The sequence below is a fragment of the Apodemus sylvaticus genome, chromosome 2, assembly GCF_947179515.1.
Source record: "Apodemus sylvaticus chromosome 2, mApoSyl1.1, whole genome shotgun sequence".
Lineage (NCBI taxonomy): Eukaryota > Metazoa > Chordata > Mammalia > Rodentia > Muridae > Apodemus > Apodemus sylvaticus.
The window spans coordinates 68,483,827-68,509,008 of NC_067473.1; the positions used below are offsets into that span (position 1 = coordinate 68,483,827).

At 38.4% G+C, this 25,182-nt stretch overlaps 1 non-coding gene across 1 annotated transcript; it reads left to right on the forward strand.

Annotated features, from left to right (window-relative positions):
* Positions 1–24,176: 24,176 nt before the first annotated feature.
* Positions 24,177–24,307, forward strand: LOC127679560 (small nucleolar RNA SNORA17). Its single transcript, XR_007976855.1, has one exon. It is a non-coding gene; the product is annotated as a small nucleolar RNA SNORA17 (small nucleolar RNA).
* Positions 24,308–25,182: the final 875 nt, after the last annotated feature.

The following is a 25,182-nucleotide window of genomic DNA, read 5'->3' on the forward strand; positions in this document are numbered from 1 at the left end:
CACCCATCCCTTCCCACTTCCCTGCTCTGGTTTTGTCTTATACTGCTACACTGAGTCTTTCCAGAACAAGGGGCCACTTCTCCGTTCTTCTTGTACCTCATTTGATGTGTGGATTATATTTTGGGTATTCCAGTTTTCCAGGCTAATATCCACTTATTAGTGAGTGCATACCATGATTCATCTTTTGAGACTGGGTTACCTCACTTAGTATGATGTTCTCCAGCTCCATCCATTTGCCTAAGAATTTCCTGAATTCATTGTTTCTATGGCTGAATAGTACTCAATTGTGTGCAGATTGTGATACCAATTCAGACCCTCATGCTTCCTTAGGAAGCACCTTATACACTAAACAATTTTCCCAGCCCCCAAACATAATACTCTTAAATATTTCATAAACTATCTTATGAGAAATAAAATGATTACAAAGAAGTATGATAGATGAGTTCTTCTTATTTTAAGCTCATTTACATCAGGAAGTACTCCTTGCTCTGGAGGAATAATCATCCACCGCCACAACCTTCTGTCCCTGGGGTTTGGAAGAAATGAATCAGAGTGCTGTCTTGTCTTCAGCTGTCTGTACAGGTGTGTCAGCACCATGATACCTGAAGTAGTAGATGGGAATAGAAACTGAGCTACTACCTTACCTAAGACAAATGGAAGGTCTTCTGTGTATCCCTATCACTTCCCTTCATCTTTCGGTATTTGGAAAGAATTGAGTGGATGAAGCATCATGCTAGGCTCAGTTTTATTTAGAGCAAATGGTGTTTGAGACTCAAATGATAGGATATTTTAGTTAACATTGACCTAAAAGTACATACTATAATAAAAGAATTAAAGTGTGTGTGTGTGTGTGTGTGTGTGTGTGTATGTATGTATGTGAAATAAGGGTGTTCTGAAAACAGGAAAAGAACAAATGAAAAGAAATGGGTGGACCATGGTTATGAGAAGCATGGTTAAATACACATGATGGAAGAAAGTGAACTAATGGGAAACATCATTTAATGGTTCACAGTGTTGTAGTGCTATTTGTGAAGTTCACTTCTATATACACACACAACCTCATGCACACAATTCTAATTGTGTGGATGATCATAATTCTAATTGTGCATGGGATGATCATAACTTCCTGGTACCACAACAAAATGAAAATAAAAAATAAAAAGTGACTTTTTAAAAGACTTATTATTATTATTTTGAGAGAGAGAGAGAGAGAGAGAGAGAGAGAGAGAGAGAGAGGAGAGAAGAGGTGGTGTGTGTGTATGTGATCTGTATATTAGTTTGTGCATGTGAGTGCCAGTGACTTGGAAGACCAAAGGTATTGTCTTGCAACTGGAGTCACAGGAGATTCTAACCTGGGTGCCCAAGGAATCAAGCCTGTTAGGTCCTACATAAGAATAGTTCTTAATTGCAGATCCATCTCTCCAGTTCCTAGGCTGAATATTTTAAACATCTGATTTTGAGAGGTCATGCATTATACATTATAATTCTTTTGAAGTTTTTTTCTTAGGAAATTTCATACAATGGGGTGTGATCATATACACACTGACTCAGTGTTTTCCAACCTTCTCCTGGTCATTCCCTACACATCTCCCTCCCAAATGCATCTTTCTTTCTTTCTTTCTTTCTTTCTTTCTTTCTTTCTTTCTTTCTTTCTTTCTTTCTTTCTTTCTTCCTTCCTTCCTTCCTTCCTTCCTTCCTTCCTTCCTCCCTCCCTCCCTCTTTCTTTCTGCTTCTTTCTTTTCTTTCTTTCTTTCTTTCTTTCTTTCTTTCTTTCTTTCTTTCTTTCTTTCTTTCTTTCTTTTTTCTTTCTCTTTCTTTCTCTCTCCTTCTTTCTTTTTTCTCTCTCTCTTCCTTTTATAATCCCCTGAGTCCAATTAGTGTTGTATGCATATACATATACACATATACATACACATGCACATACATATACATATATGTATGTATATATATATATGGTGTAGAATCGTTCACTGGGACATAGAAGACATCCACTAACAATTGAAAAGTTCTAGCTCAGTGAAAATTATTTCTTTCTAAATAAGATTTTTTTATACTTTGTATATCTTTCTTCAAAGAAGTTGAGTATGATAATATTATTCATTACAACTGATTGTCTTAGGGTAGTGGTTATAAGTATTTTTCTTCCTTCCAACACTGATAACATTTTCCCCAAAGTACTTTTTTATTGAAAACTTTTTGTTTTCAATAAAAATGAAAAAAGCAGTTTTGTGTTGAAAGACAGGAAAAAGATTATGATGGTCATGCCAGCTCACATGGTTCTACCACCCTCCTGTCATGCTGGCAATGACTGTGTAGGTTAGGCTAGCCTCTGGGTATATCTGTGAGGGGTTTCCTAGATCAGGTTGAGATAACAAGATGCATGCTGATTGTGGGCGGGACCCTTCCCTGCTCTTGGGGTCCTGGAATGAAGAAAACAAGAAGGCAAGCTGAGCACTAGCAGCCACCAATTTTCCTGTGCCAATGTGAGGCAGCATAACCAGCTGCCTCATTCTCTGCTTCTGCGACCGTCCTAGCATGACAGACAGTATTCTTGTAATGCAAGTCAGAGAAGACTCTTCCTCCACTAGGTCTTTTCAGGTATTTTGCTTCAGCAGTACATAAAGTAAATGATAAGAAAAGCCAGCCTGTTTGAGCCCTCAGGGTCGGTTATCTTATCAAATAGAATAGCAATATTGATTGTGAATATTCATAAATACAAAGTGTTAATATTAATGAGTATACTTTGAAGTTCAAATCCAGTTAAAAATTACCAGGATCTCAAGAAGATACCATATAGCCCTTAGATCATAGCATTCTTATTATTGAAGGGCTAATATAGCAATGCTTTTAGAGGAACCACACAACGTGATGTTAACTATACACTTTTTCTAAATAGTCTTTAGTGAGTAAGAGATGTTTCTATTTCTATGCAGCTGCAATCTTCATCAAGAATGTTTTTGGTTTTTGACAAATGCTGTTTTTTTATTGGTTATTTTGTTTATTGACATTTCAAATGTTATCCCCCTTCCCAGTTTCCTCTCCACAAACCCTTCCTCCCTCCCTCTTCCCCACCTCTATGAAGGTGCTCCCCTACCCGCCCACCCACTCCTGCCTCAGCACCCTAGCATTCCCCTACCCTGAGACATTGGGCCTCTACAGGACCAAGGGACTCTCCTCCCATTGATGACTGAGTGGAGCAAAGACTGAAGGAAAGGTCATCCAGAGCCCCACCTAGGATCGATCCCATCTGCAGACACCAAACCCAGAAGCTATTGCTGATGCCAAGAAGCACTCGCTATCAGGAACATGTTTTTGTTGTTGCTGTTGTTGTTGTTTTTTGTTTTTTGTTTTGCTTTTTTGTTTTTTTTTAATCAGAGATTGAGATGAACACTTTTCAGTGTTTTAATGTGGCAAGTTGCATTAATTTTAATTTTAAGTCTTTATTTTTTGAAATAAAATTATAATTACATCATTTTTCCTCTCCTCCTTTCCCTCCAACCCCTCTCATGTGCCCAGGCCCTTGTTCATAACCCCATTTCTTTGGTTTATTATATATATAATATATATATTCATATATATTCCAAAATATGTAAATACATCTTACCTGATCCATATGTTACTTGTATAGGATTTCAGAGCTGACTACTTGGTTATTATAAACATATTCATAGATCAAACCATTTGCCTAAAAATTTTGTGAATTCATTGTTTCTAATTGCTGAGGAGTATTCCATTGTGTAAATATACCACATTTTCTGTATCCATTTCTCCTTTAAGGGGCATCTGGGTTCTATCCAGCTTCTGGCTATTATAAATAAGGCTGCTATGAACATAATGGAGCATGTATCTTTATTGCATGCCAGGGAATCCTTTGGATATATGCCCAGGAGAGGTATAGTGGGGTCCTCCGGAAGTGTCATGTCCAGTTTTCTGAGGAACCACCAGACTGATTTCCAAAGTGGTTGTAACATCTTATATCCCCATCAGCAGTGGAGGAGTGTTCTTCTTTCTCCACATCCTCGCCAACACCTGCTGTCTCCTGAGTTTTTGACCTTAGCCATTCTGACTGGTGTAAGGTGAAACATCCTAAGTGAGATAACCCAGTCACAAAAGAATACACATGGAATGCAATGTCTGATAAGTGGATATTAATTATCCCAGAAGCCCTGAATACACAAGGCACAAATTGCATAAGAAATGACTCCCATGAAGAAGTATGGACAAGGTCCTGATCTTGGAAAGGATTGATCTAGCATTGGAGGGGAATATAAAGACAGAGAAAAAAAGGAGGGAGGTCATTGGAGAATGGATGGAGAGAAGAAGGTTTATGGGACATATGGGGAGGGTATATCTGGGAAAGGGGAAATCATTTGGAATGTAAACAAAGAATATAGAAAATAAAAATATTTAAAAAACATATTCATAAAACGTACATTAATTTTCACAGCTTAAAATACAATTTATGCATTATGAAGTCTACCTACTTAAAAAGTAAGTTGTAGGGGGTTTATAGTATGCAGTCTACTGGTGGTGCAAACCCAGGATTGTGTTACACTTAGCAGAAAAATTTTGAATCATTTTAGTCTTTCTCAAAGCAACCCCAGCTATTGGCAATCACTTTCCATTTCTTTTTATTTTTAATTCCCCACATCTTCATCTCAACCATCAGTAGTCTACTTTCTCTCTAAGTTTGCTTATTGAAGGCGTTTCATATAAATAGAAACTTAAAATATGGTCTATTACAATCATATCCTCTTATATGACATAATATTTTTTATTAATCATTTTATTTGTTTACATTTCAAATGATAGTCCCTTTCCCTGTTAATCCTCCACATCCCCCCACATCCCATCTTCCCTCTTCCCCCTCTCTTTGCCTCTATGCTCCTCCACCCACTCACCCACTTACCCACTCCTGCCTCACTGCTCTAGTATGCCCCTATGGTGGGGCAGCAAACCTCCACAGGACCAAGGGCCCCCTCTCCCATTAATGTCAGATAAGGCTATCCTCAGCTATGGATGTATCTGGATATAAATGTGTCTGGAGCCATGGAACCCTCCTTGAATACTCTTTGGTTGGTAGTTTAGTCTCTGTGAGCACTGGGTAGTCTGGTTATTTGATATTGTTCTTCCTGTGGGGTTGCAATCCCTTTCAGCTCCTCCAGTCCTTCTCCTAGCTCTTCCATTGGGGTTCCCAGGCTCAGTCCTATGGTCGGCTGAGAGTATCTACATTTGTATTGGTCAGGTGCTAATAGAACCTCTCTGGGAATTCAGAACTTCTGGGCTCTGAATTCTCAAAGCACAGTTAGCATATCAAATGATACCCAAGAAGAGGAAAAGAGAGGGCCCTGGCTCTGAAAAGAGTTGATCCACCATTGTAAGGGAACACCAGGATAGGGGGAAGAGGATTTATGAGACTAATGGGGAGGGGAGAACCCGGGAAAGGGGAAAGCATTCGGAATATAAGCAAAGAATATAGAAAAAAAAGAGCAGCCATACTAGTTACTGTTAGAAAGTGCTTCTTGGCATCTGTGTCTGGGTTTGGTGTCTGTAGATAGGATGGATCCCTAGGTGGGGCAGTCTCTGGATGGCCTTTCCTTAAGTCTCTATACCATTTTTTGGACCCTGTATTTCCTTTGGTAAGGAACATTTCTGGGTTAAAAACTTTGAGATGGGTGGGTGGCTTCATCCCTCACGCACTAGTGGCTGTGCCTATCTACTGAAGGTGCTCTCTACAGGTTTTATCTCCTCTTTTTTGGTATTTCTGCTAAAGTCCTCCTTGTTGGCTACTGGGAGCCTCTAGCTTCCCTGGCATGTGGGGCTTTCTAGTGACTACCCCAGTTCCTTATCCCCTACTACTACATATTTTTATTTAATTTCCTTACCCTCTTACTTCTCTTCTAATTCCTTCTTATCAATTCCTGATCCTACCCTCATTTTTTCCCTCCTTTTCCTCTCTCCCTCCCAGGTTCCTCCTTCTCTCTACCTACTGTGATTATTTTGTTCCCCTTTCTATGTAGGACTGAAGCATCCACACTTTGGTCTTCCTTCTTCTTAAGCTCCATATGGTTTGTGGGTTGTATCATGGGTATCCCAGAGCTTTTGGGCTAATATTGACATATGAGTGAGTACATACCATGTGTGTTCTTTTGTGACTGGGTTACCTCACTCAAGATTTTTCTAGCTCCATCCATTTGCCTGAAAATTTCATGAAGTCATTGTTTTTAATCGCTGAGTATTACTCCATTGTGTAAATGCACCATATTTTCTGTATTCTTCTGTTGAGGGACAACTGAGCTGTTTTCAGCTTCTGGCTATTATAAATGAGGCTACTATGAACATAGTAGGCCATTTTTTTCTTGTTCTATGTTGAAATATTTTTTGGGTATATGCCCAGGAGTTGTATAGTTGGGTCTTCAGATAGAACTATTTCCAATTTTCTGAGGAATTGACAAATTGATTTCCAAAGTGATTGTACCAGCTTGCAGTCCCCCCAGAATTGGAAGAGTGTTCCTTTTTCTCAACAATTTTGTCAGTATCTGCTGTCACCTGAGTTTTTGATCTTAGCCATTCTGATTGGTGTGAGATGGAATCTCAGGGTAATTTTAATTTGCATTTCACTGATGATGAAGGATGTTGAAAATTTCTTTAAAGTGCTTCTCAGCCATTTGAAATTCCCCAGTTAATAATTCTTTGTCTAGTATGGAGCAGAGACTGAAGTAAAGGCCACCCAGAGACTGCCCTACCTGGGGATTCATCCTATAAATAGTCACTAAACCCTGACACTATTATGAACAACAAGCAGTGCATACTAAAAGGAGCATGACAGGGTTGTCTCAAGAGGGGCCCTGCCAGAGTCTTACACATACAGATGCAGATGCTAGCAGCCAACCATTGGTCTGGGCGTGGGGTCCCCAATGAAGGAGTTGGAGGGTGGTCCGGAGGAGCTGAAGGGGCTAAAACCCCATGGGAAGAACAATGACGTAGGCCACCCAGATGCCCCAGGACTCATAGGGACTAAACCATCAACCAAGGGGTAAACATGGTTCCAGCCAAAAATGTGGCAGAGGAATGCCTTGCTGGGTATCAGTGGGAGGAGTGGTCCTTGGTCAGGTGAAGGCTCAATATATTCCCAAACAAAGGGAAATCAAGGTGGGAGGGAGGTGGGAGTGGGTCGGGTGGAGGGGCATATACTTGGAGGCAGGGGGTGGAAGGACGGGTTGGGGCTTTTTGGGGAGGGGGGAAACTGGGAAAGGTTTTACTATTTGAAATGTAATGAAGAATATATTCAATTAAAAAACAAAGAATTCTTTGTCTAGTTCTGTACCCCATTTTTAATAAGGTTATTTGCTTCTCTGGAGTCTAATTTCTTGAGTTCTTTGTATATTTTAGATATTAGGGTTGGTAAAGATCTTTTCTCAATCTGTGGGTTGCCATTTTGTCCTACTGACCGTGTCCTTTGCCTTACAGAAGCTTTTCAATATCCTGTGGTCCGATTTGTACACATTGGCATAGGAGAAAATTTCCGGAACAGAACACCAATGGCTCATGTTCAAAGATCAGCAATCAACAAATACCATAATATTTTTAAGATTCATCCATATGTTTTGTACCAGATCTTAGGAATTGAAACACTGAGTAGCCTTACATTCTTAGGATAAGATTCTACTTGCTTAGGATGTACTACCCTTTTATGTATAGTTAGATTCAATTTACATTTGCATTTCTTTAAAAGCTTCCCCCCTCCCCCCGAATCCATGTCATGTATTAAACTATTCTTTTTGCAATGACTTTGCATAATTTGTGTATCAGAATGGTGCAGCCCTTGTCTAAAAGTTAGAAAATATCTTAATTTTCTAAAAAAGTAAATATAAAGAGTTGGTATTATGTCCTGTTCAAACATGTCATAAATTTCACCAGTAAAATTATCTAGATCCGACGTTTTACTTGGGGCGGGGGGCGGGAGGAATTTAACGTGAATTTAATGTCTGCAGTGCACAGAATGTCTTGCAGGGCCAATTGGAAGAAGATTAGTAAGGCTTTCATTAAAGTTAGTTTAGAAAATGCCATCTATGCGGTGATCAAGCATGTGCCTGCCTTCACCACTTTGAACCTCTACACTTACTGGAATTGATTTAATGATAACTCTAAGTTAACAAATAGTCTCAGAATGGTCTTGTGGCATGTTTGCAAGGAAACTAAATGACTCACAGGATTTCAATGGCAAGTCCCCTCTGTAGTCTTTTCCCCCAGAAAGTAATCAATGAGACAGTATTCTCATTTTATGCACTGGTTTCCAGAGGTTGCTTAATGTGGCTGCCTCTTTCTATGCTGACATCACTGTCTGTAGGATTGGAACTACAGCAAAGTAATCAGAAGATTTCCATCCTTTGAAAGCACATGGCAGGGGGTGGAAGAGGACTTTCTTTAGCTTATTTAACTCCTTTCCCTCTCAGTTACTGTGCTGGTTAACACAATCCTTGACCTATTTGGACTTCTAAAACTGTAATATAAATACAACTCTAAGGTAAATAACGTAGTCGTACCCAATTGCTATCAAGGGAAGGGACACACTATGTAGAAGTTTCAAAAGTCGGTATCCAACAGATAAAAATTCATATTCTTCGAGGGTCTCTGCTCTGCTTCAGGCATTACTACATGAAAAGATATACTGCACCAGAGAAGGAAATCAATACCAACTTGTGAAAAGCCCAAGTGGGAATGGCTTGAATGAAGCCTCACATTCAATACGAAGTTCAGAGCTACGGCTGTCTAATTGTCCAGTGAAAGAAAACACAAATTCGTGACCTTCCTCAGATCATAGACCATGAGGAGAGTTTTGAAAAAGTGGACAAAGAAAGAAAAGTTCAAAGTGGGAAATTTAATAACCCCCTGATAAAAGCCATTGAAAGCTAGCAAACCAGTCATCGAGTCAAACTTCAAATGAGTAAGCATGCTAAATTCTAGTATTTTATAAATAGTAGGAAAAATAATAAAATATTTTAGCCTCTTTAATTAGTCTGTGGTAGATAGTGTCACAAGAGACACAATTATGAGAGTGAGCACAATAAACAAAGCGTGCTGGCATGAAAAAAGACTTTATGTTAGAAATTCCTTTGGTTTTAATTTGCATGTAAGGTTTTATTACTTATGTTGAGTGGCTCAAATGAGATGCTTGTTTCTTCAAAACTTTCTTAGGTTTTGAAATTTTTTTCATTACTTATTTTGTCTAGTATCTGCACAGTTTTTTGAAAAAATGTCCATTTCAACTGCTAGAAAATATGCAAGAAACAAACTAAATTCTATCAGCGTAACTTGAAACCCAGGGACCTGGTGTCTGCAGGTTTGTCATGGCCTGTTAAGCATTTTTTTCTCTTTTTAAATTTAATTTTGATGTTTTGTTAATTATTTTATTTGTTTACATTTCAAATGTTATCCCCCTTCCCGGTCTCCTCTCCATAAATCCTCTGCCCTTTGCCTATAAGAGGTTACTCCCCCACCCATTCACCTTTTGTTTGAATTTTAGCTTCTGTTTTAGGTTGGACATTTCCAGAGGAGGAGAATTTTCATAGGATCATCAACTGTCTCAAGCCAATGACACTCTGGTAGTACTTCATCACTGTGCAAGGATGGCCTATTGTCTTGGTTTGATTGGATTTGCTTTCTGTATGACTATCCATATGTGGCCTGGACAGCATACCCTGCTGAAGCCTGTCTAATAGCCTAAAGACTAGGGTGTGGACATCATGGACTACATTTAAGTAAAATCTACCACTTTTCACGTGGCTCTCAGAATAGTCTCTTATGGCCACTCTATCCCAAGTCATGGACAGGGTTGGCTATAATGGCTATGATGACTTAGACTATGACTTAGACTTCACACATGTTGTAACATAATCTTATAATGAATATAAAACTGTAATCAAAGTGAGTAAAGAATATATATGCATAAAATACAAAAGACCTTAAGCAAAAAATTCAATTGCATGAGGCTATATTAAAAACAGCAGAGCTTATATGTAGCTTGGACACTTGCAAAACACCATCATCATATTCCAAAGCATACTCTTTATATTCAATGTATAAAAATAGAGGTGGGCCAGTTATAATGGCTCATATCTTTAATCCCAGTACTCAGGATGCAGAAGCAGATAGATATCTGTGAGTTCAAGGCCAACTTGATATACATAGCAAGTTCTAGGGCAAGGACTATATAGAGAGATAAAAAACAAAACAAAATAAATCAGAACAGAACAGAACAAAGCAAAGACAAGATATAGGTAGAATATAAATGTTCATTTAGGATAGAAATTAACAAAGGAAAGAAAAGAATGATGTGATGTTCCAAAGGGTAAAAGCGTGATGTTTCTGTTTGTCATGTTTTGTTTGTTTATGGGTATGTTATGGCACAGGCAGCTACTTTTCTCAGTCTGAAAACCATTTATAATTAGAGAGATATACTTTTAATCTATTATTTTTATAGTATTTATTTCACCTCAACATTTTTTTATGATTAGTCATTTAACCATTTTTAAGTTTTAAATATAAACTTTCTATCCTTTTTCATCCTGAAGACCATTGCATGTGCAACTCTGGCCCTATGTGTGATCATCTCTTGTAGGCATTTCCTCTTCATGAGATGATATGGTCTTTGATCTCTGGAACTCCAAATCTTATTTTTTCCATTAATCCCAAACTTAATAATTTGTTTCTGACTTCTTAAAAATTGAATAAAATTGTTACCTCAAAATACTTGTCTTAAAATTTGACATTAAAATGATGATAAAGCAAAACAGCAGCCTCATGTGCTGATGCATGTTTTTTAAAAAAGAGGATTTTAGTGGACTTGAGCTGCAAAGAACACATTTCTAAGAATTCTTTTGGGCAAGAATTTTTAAAGGCAATATTTCTGAAAAAAATTATATTTGGTAATGATTTATGTTACTATGTTGTTAACTTTTAAAATACAAATGTAAAGAAAGGGTCTGTGGATGGCTATAGAACATCAGTCTTGTAGGAGGAACAGCAAAGGCAATTCCCTCTGAAGATGTTTGAGGGCATTTACAACAGCATCTTTAATGTGTAGCAAACACTTGGTGACTACAAGGTGAGAGGGAGGTACCTGAGGGGAAAAGGGGATATGGGGTCAGAGAGGGGAACACGATCAGGTGCTGGGGGGGAAGGGCTGAAATCCCCAAGGACCAGAAGAAAGAATGGAAACATGCAACCTCAGAAGGTAGGAGGTTGGGGAGACCCTCCATAATGCACCAGAGACCTGGGAGGTGAGAGACTCTCAGGACTCAAAGGGAGGGACCTTAGATGAAATAACCTATAGTAGGGAGAGGGAAATTGTAGAGCCCACCTCCAGCAGAAAGACAGGGCATCAAGTGATGGATGGGGTAACCAAGCCACAGTCAAAACTCTGACCCATAATTGTTCCTGTCTGAAAGAACTGTAGGGTTTGAAATGGAGAGGAGACTGAGGAAAAAAAGGTACAGCAACAGTTCCAGAGTATGATCCAGCTCAAGGGGAGGCCCCCAAGACATGATACTATTACTGAGATTATGGAGAACTTCCAAAAAAGGACCTATCATGACTGCCCTCTGAAAGACCAAACAAGCAACTGAAAGAGTCAGATGCAGGTATTTGCACCCAACCAATGGACAGAAGCTGCTGAATCCTATGGTTGAATTAGGGGAAAGCTGGAAGAAGCTGAGGAGGAGGGCAGCTCTGTAGAAGGACCAGCAGACTCAATTAACCTGGACCCCTGAGATCTCTCAGACCCAGGAACACCAACAAGGTGGCATACACCAGCTCATATGAGGCCCCCAGCACATATACAGCAGCAGACTGCCAGGTCTAGGTTTAGTCAGAGATGTATGTACCTCACCCTCAAGAGACTAGAGGCCCCAGGGAGTTTAGAGATCTGCTGGGGTCAGGGGTCGGGGGTGGGACATGGGGACATCCTTGTGGAGACAGGGGGCAGGGAGGAGGCATGGGATGTAGAACAGTCAGAGGGTGGACTGGGTAGGGTATAAAATCTGGAATTTAAAATAAATAAATAAACACATGACTTTAAAAAAAACATGAATGTCGCTTTACTTATTTACTACTGAGACATACTATATTTATCCTGTCTTGTCTGCCATTCTTCCATGAGTGAGTCATCAGCCTGTGAGTTAGAAACTCTCAAGAGGATTTCAGCAAAAGAGACAGAATAGCAGCCTCAAAGACAATAACATGGTATGGGGGCAGCCATGTTCAGGACTGGCATGGGAGGATTTGATGGAGACAGACCTGGGTAAGAACTCTTGGTGTCTAAGATTGGAGAAATGTTTCAACATGTTGACAAGTGCTGGTAAAATGATGATCTTGTGATGATTTATTAACTCAGGGCAGTCACTTTAAATACAGTGGGAGCAGTATGGATTATTTTTGGTATCTTCTAATTGTGTGGTGTGTCTGATATTATTCTATTGATTGTACTTTTCCATTGTGTGTCCCAAAGGCAGAGAAGGGCAAACAGCAATCATGAAATATGAATGAGATGCCTCATTAACCTTTGGGCTGTGGAGGACTTGGAAATATCTAATCTATGTCTTTGGCACTTAGAGCTAGGGAGCACTACAGGGGGTCCAGGGGGAGAAGTGGAGCTGCTTTCTTTGTGAAAAACTGGATGCCAAAGGCTGGTGAGGAGCCAGCCTGGTTCTCACAGAATAGGCTCCTGCTTTAAAGATTCTGAAATTTGAGCAAACAAACATCCGCAATGCAGGCTGGAGCTCAGATCAGGCTGTCTGCAGAGGCTCAACTCATTACTGGAGTAGGATTGTACGGATTTGTGTTTACAGGTACTCAGACGTCTGGCCCAGGGGCATCTGTGATCCATACTTTAAAAAACATCCCATTGAGTACACTCAACAAAGAGGTATTGCATTGACAAAACAGGATTCTGTGGCCTTTAAAAGAGCATGTTCTTACATTTGTATATTTTCATTTGTATGACATTTCCTTCCAAAATACACAATTTGGGGGGTTATAGGTAATAGGGTCATATTAACAGAAGTTGGTATCTAGACTGTCTAGACAATCTATGGCATGGCTGTCCAGACATTACAGTAGCCTTTCAAACATATAACCCTGTGAATACTATCTATTAGAGGAAACAGAACTCTAGAATTTAGTATGTTCAAGCATAATACAATGTACCATAGGTCAGGAGGCTGACTTCCCAGGATCCCATCGCCAATAACCGACAAGTTTTTATAGTAGCAGGATGAGATGAGTAGGCTGAAGACAGAGTACAAGAAGAAAGCCCCGGATTCACTGTGGGGCATATGGAGATGTTTAAAGAAATAAGAAGGGGAAATTGTTTCCAGGTGAAGCAGCACCTAGAGTTTCCTCAGAACCCACCCACGAGATCACCTGGTAACCAGTAAGTTACCTGACTGTGTCCTCCCTACCTTCTCTTCTCATAGTCTTTAGTGAGAGCTCTGATTCTGTAACCTATCCTTTTACAGCACTATTTTTTAGTTAACCCCTTTTATATAGCACTCACTTTCTCACCTAAACCACTTTCCTTGTGCCCCTTGACAGTGCTGCCTCATGCTTGAAAAAAGGATCTGCAATCAATGTCAGTCACCTTTCTCTCTTCAGTTGATGGGTCTAAAGAGAAATCTCCATAGTCGTTAAGCACAAAGATTATGACAGCTATGTGCAACACAAAAGAGAAAATAATTCATATATTTGAGACATTTCGATATATAATAATAAGCAAAGTATATAAAAATTTAAAATGTCATGAAAATACTCACGACATTTTCATAATTCCTAAAATTGTCTGTGTGTAACCAGCTTATGGAGCAAATGTTAGCTATCCTAAGCCAGTTTCAATATAACATAAGTTGTATCATATGAACTGCAGTCAAATTTTTCCATTTTACTCAGTTTGGAGTATGTATTGATTGAATACACACACTCATATATACACATACACACAGAGACTCCACACTTACATGTTTATTTTTATTTCTTTTAACACATTAAATTTAAGGTGAAGCTGATTTTCCTGGGAAGGTATATAGGTTTTACTACATTTGAAAACATTGACCCTGAAGAGACAGACCTCTCTAGTTACAAAAACCATCTTATACTGAACATCTCAGGACAGAACAGTAAAATTGATGAGAGCGGTCAGACCAAGCCTGTGAAGCCAGCTGACTTAACTCCTTCATTCCTTAGAAACAGGGTCTGAATGAGAAGGGCATCACAGATGTCCAGTGGCAGAGCTTGTCAGCAGATCTTCGTATTTTGACATTCATGGTTTTCATTTGTGGTATAACATTGTCCATGGAGACTTTTTCTGGAACTATGTGAATTTCTTTGTACTACATTGTACTGCTCCGGTATTTGTGCCCATGTTAAAATCTTAGATGCAAAGATGTCAATAAAGTAGATTTTTAAGGACCGACTTTTAAGGTTAAAAAGAAATCTGTGTCTGAGCCTATCTGATCTGCATCTAGTCCTTGAGCCTGAGGGTGAGCAAGTCTGGGTCCAAACAAAATTTTAAGAGAACCCTGACTCTCAGGCTACTATGAATTTGATCTTGCTCAATAAGTTCTTTTAAGAGTTACTTTGTCAATTAAGAATTCACTTTATCTAGAGATGTCAAAGAGTTTAATATTATGTTATTTGGGAGGAATGTGGAGGAAGGATTACTTCAAAACTCAAAAGATCCAGGCAATCTTTCAACCGTCATTTGTCTATTTATTTGGCTAAACGTCAAAGATAGCACCACCTCATTGGATTTTCTGCTTAAGAGATGAGGACATATATAAAAATATAAATCAACAGACAAACCAGGTAATTCCCAATTCTGATCACTACTGTGAAGTAACTAAGCACAGCATTGTGAAAAGGGGCGGGGGCGGGGGTGGATATAGAAAAAGAATCTCCTGTAGATTGGGTATTTGAGGCATGTCTCTCATAGTTGATCTCGAAGGAGAGATATGAAGCATGACAAGGGTCATACTTGCCATGGAAATCTTTGAGGAGAAGCTAGGTGGTCCAGAGGTGGGAAAGCTATGCGATGGTGTGAAGTCGCGTCTGTTGTATAGTCCAATGGGAAACCTGAAGCAGTCAAAGACAAAAGGCAGAAGACACATAATACAAGCCTCGTTTAAAAAGCAGAGAGCCTAACTGAAATTTCATTGTCAGATAATCTATTAAAAAGCCTTTAAAATTATTTTTATAGTGTGACTATGATAAGATACTGTCCACAGTTTGGAGCAATTTTAGCAGTTGCATCACGTTTAGCAGTTAGTCATGTTTAGTGCCACTTGTGAGACAGTGCGATTTCACCATCACCCAAAAATTTGCTTTCACTGCTCTGGTAAAAATTTATACTTTTATTTTATTTGTCAGTGCCTGCCTGCATATATGAATATATGCCCCCATGTGTGCCTGGTTCCAATAACGAAAGAAGGCATTGAATACTCCAGAGATGGAGTTATAGATGGTTGTGAGCTGCCTTGTAAGGGCTACAAGCAAAACTCAGGTCTCAAATACCAGGAGGGCTCTTAATTGGTGAGACAGTTCTTCAGTATCTATGCTGTTGGTTCAGTCAACTTTTTTTTCTCCCTTATCTCAACCATATCTCTGGTTCTAGCAGGCTACTCCACCTGTCCTTCTCCACTCATTGGCTCACACTGGTCCTTGATCTTTATCATATTAGCCTTCTATCTAGGCTGAGGACAGCAGAAGCTGACTACTGCTTTTGAGTTCTTATTCTACCTGAGTTCTTTGGTCTTGGAAATTTTTATCTCCAAGTAAGGGAGCTAAGAGTGATCACATGCCAAGAAATACATAAACATAAAACTCTGAAGGTCTCACAAGCTAGTAAAACTGGGAACTGAAGGCAGCTCTCTACTATCCTTTTCGTGATGTTCTTTAGCCTGCATGTGGCCATGAATAGATAACTTAAGAATGTACACAATCTAACAAGAATGAGTTAGGTTCATAGAGTACAGTGGTTTCTGGAGTGTTCTCAAACTCTGTTTTCCAGAGCTTTAAAAAAAAAAAACCTGCATGTTGTGCTGGAGGGATGGCTCAGTGGTTAAGACCACCAACTGCTCTTCCAGAGGTCCTAAGTTCAATTCCCATCTACCACATGGTAGCTCACAAATCTGTAATGAGATCTGATATCCTCTTCTGGTGTGTCTGAAGACAGCTACAGTGTACTCATATACATAAAAATATGCATGTTATAAAATATAAGAAATGGTTAGTGAGTGTAGTTGGGATATATTCTGTAAGATGGTTTCAGACAGTTGACTCAGGCTTGGAAGTTTGGGGACATTTAGGTAAATAATTGCTGTTTTCTGCCATGATTTTAGGATCAGTCATATCTTGAAAATGAGAATTTCTTCCTATTCCTGGCACTCATAGATTAAATTAGGATTCCCTAGAGCATGTACTAAAAACAAACAAACAAACAACAACAACAACAACCATAATGGTAATAAAAGTTACACATTTTCATATTTTGTAAATGTCAGGGTGGCCTTCAAGTTTACAGCTATTTCATTTTAAATATGATACAAATATGCTAAGTAGTTCTAGCTTGTTACCTTAATGACTCCATGCATTGCATTTTCGTTATGTAAAGGATATATCATTAGAGATGGTTATTTTTATATTGTGCACAATAAATAAACAATAAACTGGCTTCTTTCAATTATCATCTCATTTACTCACTCTACCAATAGATACCTCTCATACTAAAGCATAACAATACAGTGGCTGGCTGATATTTGGAGGGAGTATGGAGATCTAAGTGGTACAGTTAGATTGTCAATTAAAAATCAAAACACCCATTTGAATTTAAATTCAGGCAAAAGCATTTTTATAGTAAATGTTATGTCAAATATTGAATTTAAAATTTGGCAGGTTCTGGATTACTTAGAAGAGAATATACACATAATTAATAGTGTGAAATAATTCTATCACAGGCCATAATTATCATGTTATCACTGAATGTCATGTGCATATGACTTGCTTTTACTGTTGTATCCTTGGAATATGAAAAAATATAAAACTAGATTATTATTGATTCAATTACTCCCACCCCCAAAACTCTTATACTGAGATAGTGATTATTATGTGATGTCATTTGAGAAGCGACCCTATGGATATTACTAATTCAAAAGGTCCTTCGATAGTAAGAGTGCCTTGTTAGAGGAAACACAGAAAGCTCTCTCTTAGGGTTTTCATTGCTGTGAAGAGACACCAGGATCAAGGTGACTCTTATATAGGACAATATTTAACTAGGGTTGCCTCAGAGATTCTGATGCTCAGTCCATTATTATCATGACAGGAAACAGAATACAGGCAGGAATAACACTAGAGAAGTTGAGAGTTCTGTATCTTCATCCAAAGGAAGCCAGAATCTTCCCCACTGAACAGAGCTTAAGCATAGGTGCCTCATAGCCCACCCTCATAGTGACACATTTCTCCTGACAAGGCTAACCTCCTCCGATAAGACCACACCTCTTAATAGTGCTACTTCCCATAGGCAAAGCATAATCAACCCATCACCCCATCTTCCTTTAGATTTTTGTTTCTGGAAATCATAGAAAAGGGTCTTCCTCAACATTTAGATTAGCTGACCTTGATTTTGGACTTCCCTCTCCCGAACTTTTGGAGAAAAGTTTCAACTAAGCCATCCATTATATGGTATATTTTTCTAACCTTCTGAACTAAGATGATACTTTACATATTAGGATACTGTTTAAGATATTTACTAGTTGTTCTACAAAACCTTCTAAATTGCAGGACAGTGGAGGTAGGTGAACATGATGTTGGACAAAGATACAGTCTTAAGCTGGATTGGAATATACAGTCAGACATGTCTAGTTAATATGTATACAGATGTTGTGAATTCTTTTAAATCATTCTTATTGAAAAGTTTTTATCAAGTCAACTGGGATATTCAGTGTTTTTGCTGATGAGTTATCTTTCTCTGCATTTTTACCAATGGGTGTTTTTTTGTTTTTGCACTTTGTCTTTCTCTCTATTAATTAAAAATCTGAATACAATATATTTTTTTCTTGTTTTCCCCCTTGCGTACCTCCTCCAAGATTCTTCCTACTTCTCTACCCACCCACACACTCTAATTTAGTTTAGAATGTACTAGATATAGATCCATGTTATGTATACATAAATTGTTTATAAAATCAAGAAGCGATTTGCATCTTAATTTTTATGTCTCAGATTTAAACAGTCCTCTACTATCTTAATTATTTTTCTTTAGAGTTTAGGAAATGATACTTTCAAATAATTGACTTATCGTTAGCAATTTGGATTTTTCATGTTTAATTGTCAAGTTTTTTATGATTTCTTTTAGTGTGAATTTTTTCTCAATATTATTTTTTCAAATGCAAAAAGTTTCTGTAGAGTTTAAAAAGTAATAATGAAGATAAGAGAACACTTTTGGTGTAAGAAAATGTAGCTTGAATGAGTGTGACTTAAAGAAACAGAACGATATGTGGTCATAGGAATTTATTATAGATGTTGATTTACTAAATGGAGATAAATATAAGCCAAAAAAATCTAAGGGATATTTATTTGCAATGGAATTACAGGAAAAAAATCTATGCATAAAAAGTGGTCCAGAAGAGATATTTTTAAAAACGACAGATATATATCAATTTAAATATAATTTCCTATTTAATTGGCATGACTCCCCATTAAAGCAGAGCATAGTCCCAATGGTAGTCATTTCTATGAAAGTTTATATCATGTTTAGAATCACCTATGGATCAAAGGAAGGAAAAAAAATCATAATGGAATGTGGGAGAAGTGACAGTTTAGAAAATGACATTTACTTTTAGCACTGTAGAGCAAACATACAGCTGACATTTAGTTTTGTGGAGGAAGCTCCATGGATATCAAAGCCCACAGATGGTCAAGAATCATACAAGATGGAATTTATTTGTGTATAGCCTATAGAATTCATTCTCTCTATACTTCTTGGAATCTCTTAACTACTTAGATTATATGACTCAACGCCAGTCCCACATAAGTCATCATTATACTGTATTTTCTATGAAATAATGACAAGAAAAATGGGGGGGGCATGTTTTGTTGAGATGCCTCCATCCTAAGCCTAATGCAATACACAACCCATTAACAATCAAACATGTGAGACACAATTTTGATCTGAAGTTGACTCTGCAGCTTTGGGACCCGTCCCACTCCTTTTCTCTCTTTGTTTATCGTTTGTTAAGAAGTCATTGTTTGGGGTATGGTTTTACTCATTGATGTTCTTTGCCAGGACAATAAATGTCTTAAAACCATGGACTGCCTCTTTTCATCGTGATCCACTTTGGGAAGCAATAGAACAGTCCTTCGCCTAAAGAGCCAGCATCTTAATCTCCATAGAAGGCCTCTCAGTGCTTCCAGCCGTGGCCTCCACCAAGCTAAGCCTCCTGCTGAACAAACCAAGGACCCTCTCCTCCCTGCAGGATTCAGCCGGAGCTTTCCATTCTTGCCCCCTTCGGCCAGGACTAGATCCAGCCTGTGGGACCCCACACCATTCTCAGCTCTTCCAAGGAATCCAGCTGTGCCTGGGTGCCCAAGAGCCTGAGAGCTAGAAGGCCCCAGCCTCCCTGCATGGGGAAACAAAAGTCTAAAGGAATACATTTTGCCAACACCTTAACAAGATTTTAACTGCCAGAAACCCACCATGGCTACCCTCCAATAGGCCCAACAAGCAGCTGAAAGAATCAGATGTAGATACTTACACTCAACCAATGGGCAGAAGCTGGCAATCCCTGTGGTTGAATTAGGGAAAAGCTGAAAGAAGTTGAGAAAGAGGGCGACCCCACAGGAAGACCAGCAGTCTCAACTAGCATGGACCCCGGAGATCTCTCAGACACTGAGCCACCAACCAGTCAGCATACAACCCAGATATGAGACCCCTGACACACATACAGCAGAAGACTGCTGTCTGGCCTCAGTGAGAGATGATGGAATTAACCTTCCAGAGACTAGAAGCCCCAGGGTATGGGGAGATCTTGTGAGGTAGGGGCAGGAGGGTTAGGACTACTCTTGGAGACAGGGGAGGAGGTATGGGATGAGGACCAGTCAGGGGGTGGACCAGGAGGAAGATACAGACTGGACTGTAAAAAAAAAAAGATTAAATAATAAAAGAAAAAAGTATACCTATAGAATACTCCTAGGAAGAGTTGATACACTTATCCATGGCTTATAGCTTATTAAACTTCACATTGTGCTTATTTGAGAGGAAAAATAAAAAAGAAGTCATTGTTCACCAGTGTTGGGAGGTTAGAAATGGCGGTTGAAAGCATGGAAACGATATGCTTAGTGCTTGACTACAAAGCCCTCAGGTGAGGGAATGAAGAATTATGGGGCAGTCAGCTAAAAGTAAACAATGGATATAGGTGTGGGGGTAGACAAAGGAAGGTTTTGGAGGAGCAGATACACAGCTTCGAAAAGCTATGAGATTTCTGTTGCTTCCATCCTTAGAAGATGCTAAATAAGACTATTCCAATCAGAAAGTTGTATTAAAATTAGCCTCCTTTACTCTGTTTTCATTCTTGATTTAACTTTTACATTTAGGTAGTCTCTTCTGAGTAAGGAGACTGGCTCATATAACAGCAAGCTTTCTCATTGTAAATACATGTACTCACCTTGTAATTTACAAATTCTTCATCTGTTCATATTTTATGATGAGTCATTGAATATATGTGCCCCCAACTATTTATAATATATTAAAAATATATTAAAGTTTCTAAATAGATAATGTGTTTCCTCCAACACCTGGAATTTAGAGTATAAAAATCAACATTTGGTGGTCAAATTAATCTCTTTCTACATTATAAAAAGAGCAATATACAGGTGTTATCATGATTACAGCCATCCCTGGGGGGAAATATGCCTTAACACAGAGAAATTGAACATTTATGGTCCTGGGCTCAGGGACTCTATACGATACCAATAACTGAAACAAAAAGAAATTGTAATCTTTTCCCACTGAAGAGAACTGAGAGGTTTAAAGGAAAGTCTTGAGGGAGGAAAACATCTTGTAAACTAAAAGTAATTCTACTTTAAAGTCCACGTTGAACATGCAGCCAGGTCCAAAAACGAGAAAGCTGTCGAACAGGGAGATTACATGAATGAATAGTTTATGAGTTTCGCTGATCAAATCGGAAATCTTCATTTCAACCCATGGACAGAATGGAGAATTCTATCATTTAAAAAATCTTTTGCAAGATGAGTATGGAGTCATATAAAATAGGAAACAACATTTTTAAAAGGAAAGTTGATGCATTCAAACAGTCCCGTGTTCAATGAAGTTTTGATGTCCATTTTATTGGACATATGAGTCTCATCTTCTAAGTCAGAAAGGGCAAATTGTAGTTTATCTCCTTTACTTAGAAAGAGACACCAATTAATGTTTCATTGTTTTCTTCTCAATGGTTCCTTCTGGTAGCATCATTAGTCTTTTCTAAATCCAGAATGGGGCTTTGTATATAATGAACATTCCAGTGCTTCTCAAATGAACAAATGTATAATTACATGCTAATAATATTCAAGCTTAACTCTTGAGTTAATTATCATTTTCATATCTAGAAACTTTACCTTATTAGTGTTCATAAACAATTTTGTTAGGTTATATCAAATCCAGTGTAGTATCCTAGGGACTCAATTAGACATCTCTATTTAGATCTCACCATTTGAAATTGTGTTGCATTTAACATAATTATCTTACTTTTTTCTAAAAATTTATATAGGACATAATTATAATTACTCTCCAAAGCTCAACTAAGATATATATTATCTGTCTTATCAACTGATTTATTTCAAAATAAAATAATTTTGAAGTTTGCATCAATTGATTTGAACTATAAAATTCAATTATGGGGATGGACTTGAATTCAGCTATTTTGATAATGCTAACACTAGAAATTATGGAGATTTTTATATCTTAAAAAATATAAACTTTATTTAAACATAGCTTCAGTATTAAGGCATCCTTTTATAGTTTACCATTTAGTGGATTTTTAGGTAGTTATGTTTGTGAATTCTAGGAGCATGGTAGCATCTCCAAAGAAAAGTTATCCACTTTGTGCTCAGTTCATTTCTATTTTGTCCAGCCTCTGGCAATCACATGTTTTCTACATAAAATTACCCGGTCTAGAGATTTCATGTAAATGAAGTTGAGTTGCGATAATTTGTGTCTAGCCTTTTGTATTTAACATAATAGTTTTAAGGTTTATACATGTTATAACTTGTATCATCTTATTATTTCACTTTATGGCTGAAAACTGTTTCATAATATTGTATTATAGAAAATTAAAGGAATACTAAGAAGAAGACATGATATTTCTAAGTAAAATATAGTTTTAACTATATTTTCATTATTGAGTTGAATAAAAAAATAGTGGTTGGGGGATTTTAAGAATAGAAGTTGTGATACAGAGCACATTTTGGGTAATTAATCCAATAGATGGAAGTATTTAATTCTATGAGAAGAAGAATCACAGGGAAGGGATTAGATAGGTAGGACAGTAAAGTGGTTATAGTCTGATTATAGTCTTCTTTCTCTGTGCTAAAAATTGGTCTTCTCTGCATCTGGAAGGGGAAAGATGACTATGTTTCTTGCAAATATTTTTCATGAGAAAGTTGTAGAGATTAGAAGAGGTTGCCAAGGCAATGTTTATTAGTGGACTAATCAATTTATTTGGAGATTTTTGACTAGGAAATCTTAGTACCAAGTATTTGAAGCAGAGAAGACATATGACTCAATTGACTATATTTTTGCTTTATTTTTAGTATATCACAGTATACAAAAACTTGGTTATAGAATTTAAAATTATTGAAAAAATGTAAAATTCCACGGAGCTTCAGGGAATCTAGGCAATTGGAAACAGTGGATAACACTGTGGAGACTGAGTGGGGAGAAAGGATGAGGGAATTAATGACCTGGTGATGCCAGTGACCTCGGGCAGCACATGAAGTATTGAAACTAGATCTTGGAGAGAATGGGAGACTGTGGTCATGGGCTGCAGTGTAGGATTAAAGATTGTAGAACGATTTTGAGTGATGGCAAGGTCAACCGTGTAGCCATGGGGAAGGCTGAGCAAGGGAGAGTGCAAGTAAAGTCAGTCCAGCTGAGACATTTGTGATGGTGAGCATTAGTTTGAGTCAGCCAAGTGAAACTTGAACTTGGCAATAGAGATTAAAGCGCTGAGCCAGCTGTCAAGGACACCTTCCATAGACTCAGGTCATGTCCTCTCTTGTTTTCAGAACACTTCACTGGTCATTAGGCAATCCAGCTCTTTGTGAACTCTGTTTCTGTGAGCTTCAAATTCTCCACTTGGAAATGAGTAAGTTGAGCCATATGGTTTATAGTGTCATATTTTAAGTGTTTAAATTCTTTATGCTTAAACTTTTTTTCATTCTCAGTAATCTCCTTCCTGTTCTTTAATTTCTCAATACTTCTATAATGATTTTAAGTGGAATACTTGGCTAGAGTTATACCTTCTAGGTCTTATGTTTTACCTCTGAGCATCCTAGAGTGTTGTAGTGGGAAATACTGGAGATGGAGATGAGGGAAAAAAAAGGAGGAGGAAAGATATTTCACATTATTTACTTATCAGGCAGTCTCATTTCCATGTTAAAGTAAGCTTTCAGAATTTTATAATATATGAAGAAGCATAGCTTTAGAAAAATAAGTAATAGCTCCTATCAAAATAGCAAGTGAGATACACTTTATTCAAGCCTGTTTGCTTAAATGCAGAAGTCATTTTCAAAGTAACATTGCAAAATGAGCTTAATACCAAGACACCCAGATATAGTATCTTGCCCCTCCGTCTTCGAACTGTCACTATAATGTTATGGGTCATATCTTTTTTAAAATAATCTTTCAAACTATTATTACATTTATTTATTTGTATGTTTATGTATGTGTGTGGTCACATGTGTGCCACAACAAGTGTATGGAGGTCAGAGGATAACTTGTAGGAATCAATTCTCTCCTTCTAAAACTTGGATTATCAAGTTTGGTCACAAGTACTTTTGTCTCCTGAGGCATCTTGCCAGACCAAATACTCACCATAGAGTTCCTAAATTTAATAAAGAAAACGAAAAATAGAGCTGCTCCTAGAAGCACTGCAGGTGTAACTGCTGTGCCACCCTTTCATTAATAGTTGACAGAGAAGAGAGAGGTTATGTCTATGATCAGTGTTCTGATCTGTAAGCATCTGAATGATAGTAGCCTGACATTCCTTGAAAAAAAAGTGAGCCTATGAAGACTACCTGTCCAGAACCAAGAATGCTAGACAAAATGCTAACCTGAGAAAATAACCAGTCCAGCAGCTCAGAGACCTAGCAGGAGGTGGGAGTGGCAGGCTCTATATGAGCCCTGCCAGTGCCCTAATGCCTGAGAGGAGCATAGCACTCCTGAGACTTCTGCTGATATGACTGCAGATATTTAGAGACCCCAGCAGCCACTAAAGGAAGTAAGTGGTGGATAAATGGAAAAGAAATTAGAAGCAGAAGGATGTAGGCACAAAGAAGAGGGGCAGAACTGGAGACCGGGTAGTGAAGAACAGCCTGATGTGAATAGCCAGTGATAGCAACCTGAGACCCTAGAAGTGCCCTAGCTTGTGTCGCCACCAGAGGCTGTGTATGGGTCCATAGCCCTGCAGTAGTAGGAGTCTGTTGCTAACAAAGTCCTGGCGGGCATCACTGGTCTAAGCTACTGCCTAGGGATATGTTGATGTCTGAGGGCTGTGCAGAACTGGCTCCACTCCTCACTTGGACATTCCAGGAGAACTGGTCCTTGACGTGTGAGAGTTGGAAAGATGGCATTGTCCCTAGCCAGCTACAGTACTCAGGAGAGTGGCCTAGTGCATTGTGGGAGTTTTGGGTGAGCCCTCCCTAAGGATATGAGTGTGGGAGAGCTGTTGCTGCCACTTGTCTTCTGTAAGATGGCACAAACGTAGGAGAAATACCTTCCTCTCCCCTCACTCCTTACAATCTGTGGCAGGTGGGAGACCTAGCACTGTGGTTATGAGAACAAGAGAGCTGGCCCTGCCTCTCACCAGCAGCAGAGTTAGGGAGAGTGGACCCTTTACTTCACCTCAGCAGGTAGAGCTG